Consider the following 8,539-nt stretch of genomic DNA (forward strand, 5'->3'; position numbering starts at 1 on the left):
AGATCACACGTAGGCCCCTATTTCAAATGTTTCCTGTATCAGACATTGTCTGTGGACTTTCTGCTGTGGAAGATGCAGGTTTAGCTCTCTTCTGTCATCCCCACCCTCCCCCACAGGTGCCCCTTCTCCCCATTCTCCCGATCCCCTAATCACTCTCTTCGGTTAAATGGACAGTCACTCTGTGGTTGTGGCCATGAGCACATTATTCACAGTTGAGCTATGCTGTGTCTCATGATTCTATTTTCTTTCCTCTGCAACTATCTGTTTTGTCCAGAGCTAGAATAACTGCTTTGTTCATTTGGGGGATTTCCGTGCACGCCAAGCTCGCCATGCCCGTCGGTGAGTCGGTGAGTCGGTGAGGTCAAACCCACCAGACGGTCTCTCAGCTCCTGGAGCAGCTGCCCTCTGGCTCCGTCTGCAGAGCTGCTCTCCAGGCTTGCTGCAGGGTTCCCTTCCTGGGACTTCCTTCCCATCAGCCTGGGAGACTCCCCATCTCCTGCGCTCTGTCTTCAGGCTCTCAGATCCCACCCTCATCCTCACTGGATAGATGGCTTCTTCTCAAAGAACGTGGGTGATATATTTTGAAAGACCGCGCAAGGCTTGGGAAGATCTTTTTTTCCTACCTGAACACTGGTTTGATAATTAGCTGGGTATAGAACTCTAGGCTGCAAATACATATATAGTAGTCACTCCTTTATTCGTGGTTTCAGTTACCCAAGGTCAGCCACGGTCTGAAAACCTTAAATAGAAAATTCCGGAAATAATTCATAAGTTTTAAATTGCACGCTGTTCTGTGGAGCATGAAGAAATCTCACGGTGTCCTGCTCCGTCCTGCTCTGACGTGGACCATCCTTTTTGTCCAGCGTCTCCGTGCTGTGGATGCTCCCCACCCCTTAGTCACTTCCTAGCCATCTTGATTACCAGCTCAACTGTCACGGTATCACTTGTGCAAAAGTAGCCCTTATTTTTCTTAATAATGGCCCCAAAGTGCAAGAGTAGTGATGCTGGCAATTCAGGTACTCCAGAGAGAAGTTATGGAGTGCTTCCTTTAAGTGACAAGGTGAGTATGTATAGGAAAAGACATAATACATATAGGGTTCGTCCTATCTGCAGTTTCCGGCGTCCACTGGGGGTCTTGGAATGTGTCCTCCTAGGATAATGGGGGGCTACTCTATATTTTACGCTCACAATTTTGAACATTGCTGCTGACCATACTTTAATTACTGATCTTTTGTTGTCTATGACCTGCTTTCTCTTTCTGGAAGCTCTCAGTATTTTCCCTTTCTCTCCCTGGAGGTGTGATATTTCACAACGACTTGCCTGTGCAGTGATCTTTTGCTATCACAGCGCTGAGTTCTCAAAGGGCCCTTTCAATCTGGAAATCCATGTCCTTTGGGGGCATTCTTTCATTTCCTCCATAATTTTCTCTTCTTGTTTTCCCTCTATTTTTACTTTCTAGAACTTCTAGCATTCAAATACTGTTTTCTGGCATTGATTCTCTAATTTTTTCTTTTCCATGCTTTTGTTTTATTTCACAAGTTTATTTATTTTATTATTATTTTGACAAAGTACAATTTCTGTTTTGGGGTATAATATTTTCTTACCTCTCCAAGAATATTAAAATTTGTGATAGTTTTTTCTTTTTGTATCTGTGTTTTAGTTCCTTTATTATGTCTGTTGACTTTGCTGTTAGAGACTTTTATCAAATGCTTGGCGATTCTTGGCTGTCCACACATGTGTTTGAGAGAAATGTCAAGTTGCTGGTCAGGAATGTTACCGTGGTAGGGCAGACAGAGCTGGTCAGCTGAGGCTTCCTTGTCCAAACACAGAGCCGAGGCCTGACAATTATTTTGCCTCTCTCTGCCCCACCCACTGAGCCCAAATGCCAGTATCTTAGGTTGCTTCCCTTGGGGGGGTCAGTTAGCTTAGGGAGGAATTTTTTCTTGCCTCGGGATTAATGCTGGGCTGCATGTGGTCCTGGAGTTTTCTAACTTTGGCTTGTTCTCTTCTTTTCAGTAGGGTGCCTCTTCACAGCCCTAAGTTGTCCCTGGGACTGGTACTTCTGAGCCCCTGTGGCTCACTGTCCCCAGAGAACAGTAATATCTGATCTTCTGCCAGACTGTGGAAAGGGCAGCCACCCGAATACGTGGGGAGCGGGGAGCTTGGGCCATAGTAACTCCTCATGCACATTTTCAATGAATTGCCCTATTTTCATTCTTATCTTCACACTCCAGCTGCAGAGCCCCCTGGTGACCCCTACTCTGAGACTAACCCAGGTCACATAAAATGCATCTAATATGCCTCCTCAGATACTTGTGGGCTCACCTGTCGCCTCATTCCTTGGCCACTTACTGAGCCTCAGCGATGGTGGCAGTGATCTTGCCCGTTGGTCCTGGGCAGTTTGGCTGCTGGAGACTGACCAGCTGCACGCCCTTCCCTCACCTACCGCTTTTCCCCTCTATTGGAGTCCTGGTACCCCCTCGTCCCACCGCAGGAGGGATCTAGTCAGGAAGAAAGAAATGGGTTTTGCACCAAAAATTTCACTGGCTTCCTCCTGACTTCCTCTGCCGGGTTGTCTGAGTGCAGAGTATATTAATCCACTGCAGAATGGCAGGTGAGCAGGAACTCGAGGACTCCTGCTGACACACACACTTGCCCTGGGCCCACCTTAGGTCCTCTAGTAGCCCATCGTAGCTTTTGTGAGCCCTCTCATTGTCATTCTTTCATTTGACATTGGTGTGGACGTTGGCAACTTGAGGATAATTTATTTCTTTTTATTTTGCAAGGTATCATAAGACTGGGTTGAGCCAGAGAGAAAACACTCTGGGCATCATTCTTGCTTTGGAGATTAAAAAAAACTGCCTGGGACAGAAATGCAGCTGGTGGCTGGAAGCACATTTAGTTTCTTGGCACTGCATTTTTGTCTCATTGATTTTAGGAGTTAAATATATATTCTGGATTCTAATCATTTGGTTTTGTATATATGTGGCCAAGCCATTGCCAGTTTGAGCCATCTCCTCATTTTCAGGTGTCTCTTGATTAACAGAAGTTTTTAATTTTAGTGTAGTTTAAATTACCATTTTATAGTCTATTTTCCATGTGGATAATCAATTCAATTGTCCCCACACCAATTATTGATTAGTCTCCCATTTACCTGAAAAGTTAACACTTTTAAAAAAAGTATCTATATGATCTATTTTTGGACTCTCTATCACTCCATTAGACGATTTGTCTATCCCTACACCAATATTACATTATACACTAAGTTCATATAGCTTTCTAATAATTCTTGGTGATTGATGGGGCAGGTTCCTCTACCTTTGGCTTCTGTGGTATACTGACCACTTTTGTTCCCGTCTAGGTATTTAAAGACTCTTTAAAAATGTACATAATACTATTATCACATCTAAAACTTGATCACCTCACATATCCAGTTAACAAAGCAAATTTCTCAAACTCTTTCATAAATTTATAAATTCAAGTAAAGTCCACCCCACGAGTTTATCATGGTCTCGACTTTGCTATTACATCATCACAGGGTCATTTAATATATTCTTCTGTTCTCTGTCTTTCTTGTAAATAGATAGCTTGAGGCTTGATCAGATTTAAGTTCCTGCTGGGGAGGGTGAGAGGCAAGATTACCTCAGGAGGTGGTAGGCACTTCCATCAGGAGACACGTAATATTCAGTGGTCTCTCTCTTATGTTAATGGCAGCGATTGATCATTGTGGCCTAGATCCATTAATTCACTAGGGATTCCAAAGTGGTTGCATTCTAATTATCATTCCTTCCTACTGGAGTTATTTTATAAAGATGAACTCTCCCTAATTAACTATTAATTACCTCGAGGTACACTTTATAATGGAAAACAGGACAAATTGGACTACAGCAGAATCCGTCATCTGTGCTGAGCACTGCCCGTGATTCTTTCCTTTCATTTACCAGTTTTCCAAACAATGACTTGGAGACCCTCCTCCAAAGGTGACAGATATGTTTTTAAAAATATTATGCATTCATGGGTTAAATTGACTGTTTTAATCCGTTTTGGTCTTTAGCCTCACTGATGCCCCAATTGCTCCATCTGTGGGTGCTGGGAGCCTCTTGGCGTGATCCTGAAATCTTTTTACATGACCCAGCAGATCCTTAGCTTCTTTGAAATCTGAAATTGCTAATTGTGTCAGGCTCATCATGGACATATTTTACCCCAGACCTGGAATTGGCCATTTGTCCAAGAAGTCCTGGTTCTGTTAGTGCAAAATGCTATTTAGAGAAACCATAGTCTGGGCATTAGGCGTCCTTATTGCCATCAGCTCAGTCATTGTGTTGGGACTATTTCAGCGGATAGAGCTCGGGAATACACGCGTTTGTTCACAAATACACGCATATGCATTAAAGGTATATCAGGGCTGCTGAAATTTGTGATGACATCGTCTTTATTTAACTTCATCAGTCTTACTTCTCTGAGATTTCCCCTCCATGGCATTAATATCATTTTGAGTTCTTACCAACAGCATACTTTTCCCCCTCTGCATTTTAAGAGAGCTTTTAGATAAAAATTAATAACTCAGTGTTGTTTCAATTTACATTTGTCTTCTTTTGAGCAAGCTGAAAATGATACATATTATACATATAGTTATATCTATAATTTTATAGATAAATTAGATATTATATTTAATTTATAGATCTAACTGTATATGTAATATATATAATTTTATATATGTAAGTTATATATGTATGTGTATATATTTGGTGTGTGTATACACACAAAGAATGCACACACCTATATTTATTTATAAATCAGCTTGTCAAGATTCACAAAAAACCTTGTTGAGAATTTTTATTAGAATTGCATAAAATCTATAGACCAATTCTTCTCAAATTGAAATTTTTATGATATTGTATCTTTCTGCACAGGAAGTCGGTCTATTTCTCTGTGTGTTTGGTCTTCAAGGTCTTTCAGCAAATCTTTCTAATCTCTTCCACAAAGATCTTGAGCATCTTTTGTGAGACTCTCTTAGGCCCTTTATGCATTTTGTTGCTATTATAAAAGGCATCTTTAAAAATTTTATTTATATGCACTTTATAGTAAAATAAATATAATTGAGTTCTGTATACTGCTCTCAGGTGCAATGATTTTGCTACCTTTCCTATTAATTTTAATAATTGTAGGTTCTTTTAGGTTTTTTTTAAAGACCATCTTCTAGAATGACTGATAGGTTTGTTTTTCTGCTCTAGTCCATCTACATTAGATTTCTTATTTGTGTCTTTGCTGCTGAATGCCTTCAGGATGACATTGTATCACATCAGAATCTTGGGTCATCTGTGCTGATCACTGTCAGCTGTCCCCCATCTGGCCAGGGAGCAAAACTTCTATGAAAAGCTTCAGCCTTTTCTACTTGCCCATACCCCATCTCTGTTTGGATTTGACTTCTGTGCAGGGAAGACCTCAGCTGAAGTCTTGCCAGTTGACTTGAGCAGCAAAACTTCCTTTGTTTAGTAAGCTTGGATGGGCAGAGGGAAATGTGGCCTCTTAGATCTCATGTCATCATTGACTGGGTGGCTGGGCTGGAAAACCCAGGGAGTCAAGTAGGTTCTGGAATAAGGATCCCTGAACCGTAGTGGGTGGTGGTGTGAGCTTGAGGAGCAGGGAGCCTTCTCTCCTGAAGGTCCTGAGGGTCAGATTTAAGAAGCTATTCCACTGGCATCAGGACAAAAGATGCAGTAGACCACAAGGTAAAATCTAAGTATTGGGAGACAGGTAGGCCCTAGATCATGGCAGCATCATGGACAAGTGTCCAGATCTGGCTGTTATTTCATCAACCTTAGGTCATGCACACACTTATGGGTCAGTGTGGTTAGACTCCAGTTTAGCACTGGGACTCCTAAATGTCATTGTACATGCAAAGCCCCGAGTTTGTGCCCTGGCCTGCAACAGGAGCTAACACAGCAGTTCTTGGTGGGTGTAGCACCTCTGTAGACCTTCAGTACTGCACCTGCCAAGAACTGCTGTGTATTGAGCCCCTATTGTAGGACAAGACATGCATGAGCTGTGGGCTCTCGTGCCAACTTGGTCATCCCCCCATGTGCCATGGCCTGAAGGTGCATATACCAAGCCCATCATAGTACGCCTTCTGGAAAATGGCCCTTGGGAGCCTACCGTTGTTCCCCTGGTCTGTGGGTTCTCAGTTTTGCACCCTGCCTTTGACACCTGCCTTACTGATGTGCTCCAGTGCAATTGTCCAGTTTCTGGGCAGAGCTCAGGCTGCCAGCTCTATCCACAGACCAGTCTCTGGCCCTCACAGGGGTTGGGGGATCTGTGCAGCCAGGGAAAGTTGTTTCAGTCACAGTCTTGTTTATTATAGACTAGTTTTTATTTAAATCACTGTGAGAATAAATGAGTGCACATTCCTAAGCCCCATCCCCCCCCTGGGCCACACAGCTTCATGGGAGTTCTAGATGGGAGTCTGCCATTAGCCGTATGAACTTAGGCAAATTTCCTGTTATTGGCCCCCACCTTTCCCAGGTCAACTATCTAGGGTTCTCTGACTAGGCACTGGATGCCCCCTCCCCGGTTTCCTTCCTCTGGGCATGCTCCTGACTTCAGGCAGGATCTTGCTGCTGTAGAACTCAGCCAGGAAGGTGTTAGAAAATTCACTGCTCTCTTACCTTGCACTGTGATCACGACCAATCTCCTTTTACACATTTTATCTTTCGCTTTATGAGGGCTATTAAAGAATGGTGGGAGCTCTCTCAGTTCCTTGAGGAATATTTATGCATTTTATAGAACTCTCATGAAGGAGAGAAGCCCCTATTAGGAGCAGGCAGGAAGATTCCGCATTAAAGGGGCATTAGGAAGCCTCACCCAGAGGATGATGCCGATGCTCCCTGTTCCACTCACTGGTTTATGCACCTGTTTGAACTGTTTTCTTTGGGAGGGAATTAAAGGATCTTTGAGAATTTCAAACAGCACAGAGACTGCTCTCTGATGGAGACCTTGCTGGTGTTTGCAGAATCACCTATATAGGCAGGAAGGGTGGGGAGAAAGGGAGCTAACCCTTCCTGTTCTGATTTTGCAACCTATATTTTGCAATATTGCACTTTGCTTTCCGCTAAGAAACCAGCACCTGTCCAGCAGTCCGGAGTTACTCCTGCAATGACCCGATGGCTTTGGTCCCCACCCCATGTTCTGTGGCTCTGCCTTCCCAGCACATCCTATATTTCATGAGACCTGAGGCAATCTCCAGGTTTGTTTGTGTTTTGGAACTCTTTATTTTTTAAGAGAAGTTTTAGGTTCATAATAAAATTGAGCAGAAAGAAGAGACAGTTCTCACTACCTCCTGCCCCCCCAGCCTTCCCTTATAATCAACTCCCCACCCCCACCAGAGTGGTATATTTGTTATAATCGATGAACCTGTCTCAACACATCATTAACCCCCAAAGTCTAGAGTTTACATTACACTTCTCTCTTGGTGTACATTCTATGGATTTTGACAACAGTGTGATGACATGTATGTATCCACCATTAGAGTATCATGCACAGCAGTCCCACTGCCCTGAACATCTCTGGGCTCTGCCTATTCATTCCTTGCCCCTGTCCCCCCAACACCTGCCAACCACTGATCTCTTTACTGTCTCCATAGTTTTGTCTTTTCCAGGATGTCGTGTTGTTGGGATCACACAGTATGTAGCCTTTTCAGATGGCCTTCTTTCGCTTGGCAATGTGCATTTAAGGTTCCTCTGTGTCTTTGCATAGCTGGATACCTTATTTCTCTTTAGCACTGGATGATATTCCATTGTCTGGGTGGACCATAGTTTGTTTATCCATCACCCATGAAGGGCACATTGGTTGTTTCAAAGTTTTGGCAGTCGTGAGTAAAGCTGCTGTAAACATCCACGTGCAGCTTTTTGTGTGGACATAAGTTTTCAGCTCCTTCGGGCAAATGGCAAGGAGCATGATTGCTGGATCATCGCATAGGAGCATGTTTATTTTTATAAGGAACCGCCAAACTGTCTTTCAAAGTGTTCCATTCCTGTTTCCAGTCATGTCTAGTTCTCTTGGAAAGTGAGCTATCCAAGCCAGGAGCCCAAGGGATTTTAAAGAACACCCCCTTTCTCTCTCCTACCACCCATGCCTTCTAAGTTCTGTGATTTCCTCTCCTAAGCTTATCTCCGAAAGGCCTCATCTTCTCCAGAGGGGCTAATGCAAAGGTCTCTTGACTGCCTACCTCCAGGCTTCCTGGAGCAATTCCAGGGATGAGCAGTGCCTGTGGGCCTTGCTGTTGCCATGGTGACCAGAGGCAGGAAGAGGGGCGCCTCATGAAATCTCTAGTCTAGTCCTTGCTTCTCAAAGTGTGGTCCCCGACCACCTGAACCAGAGACTGGGGCTGGGTAGACAGGCAGATGGCCAGTTCCTCCACAGCCCTAATGGATCAGAACCTCAGGGAGCCCCCCAGGACTCTACACGTGTAACTCCTCACCTCCACTCCCCCAAAGCTGATTCTGACACTGAGTTTTGAGAATCCCTGACCCATGTCCCAGGT

The sequence above is a fragment of the Miniopterus natalensis genome, chromosome 18 (genome assembly GCF_054644295.1).
Source record: "Miniopterus natalensis isolate mMinNat1 chromosome 18, mMinNat1.hap1, whole genome shotgun sequence".
Taxonomy (NCBI): Eukaryota; Metazoa; Chordata; class Mammalia; order Chiroptera; family Miniopteridae; genus Miniopterus; species Miniopterus natalensis.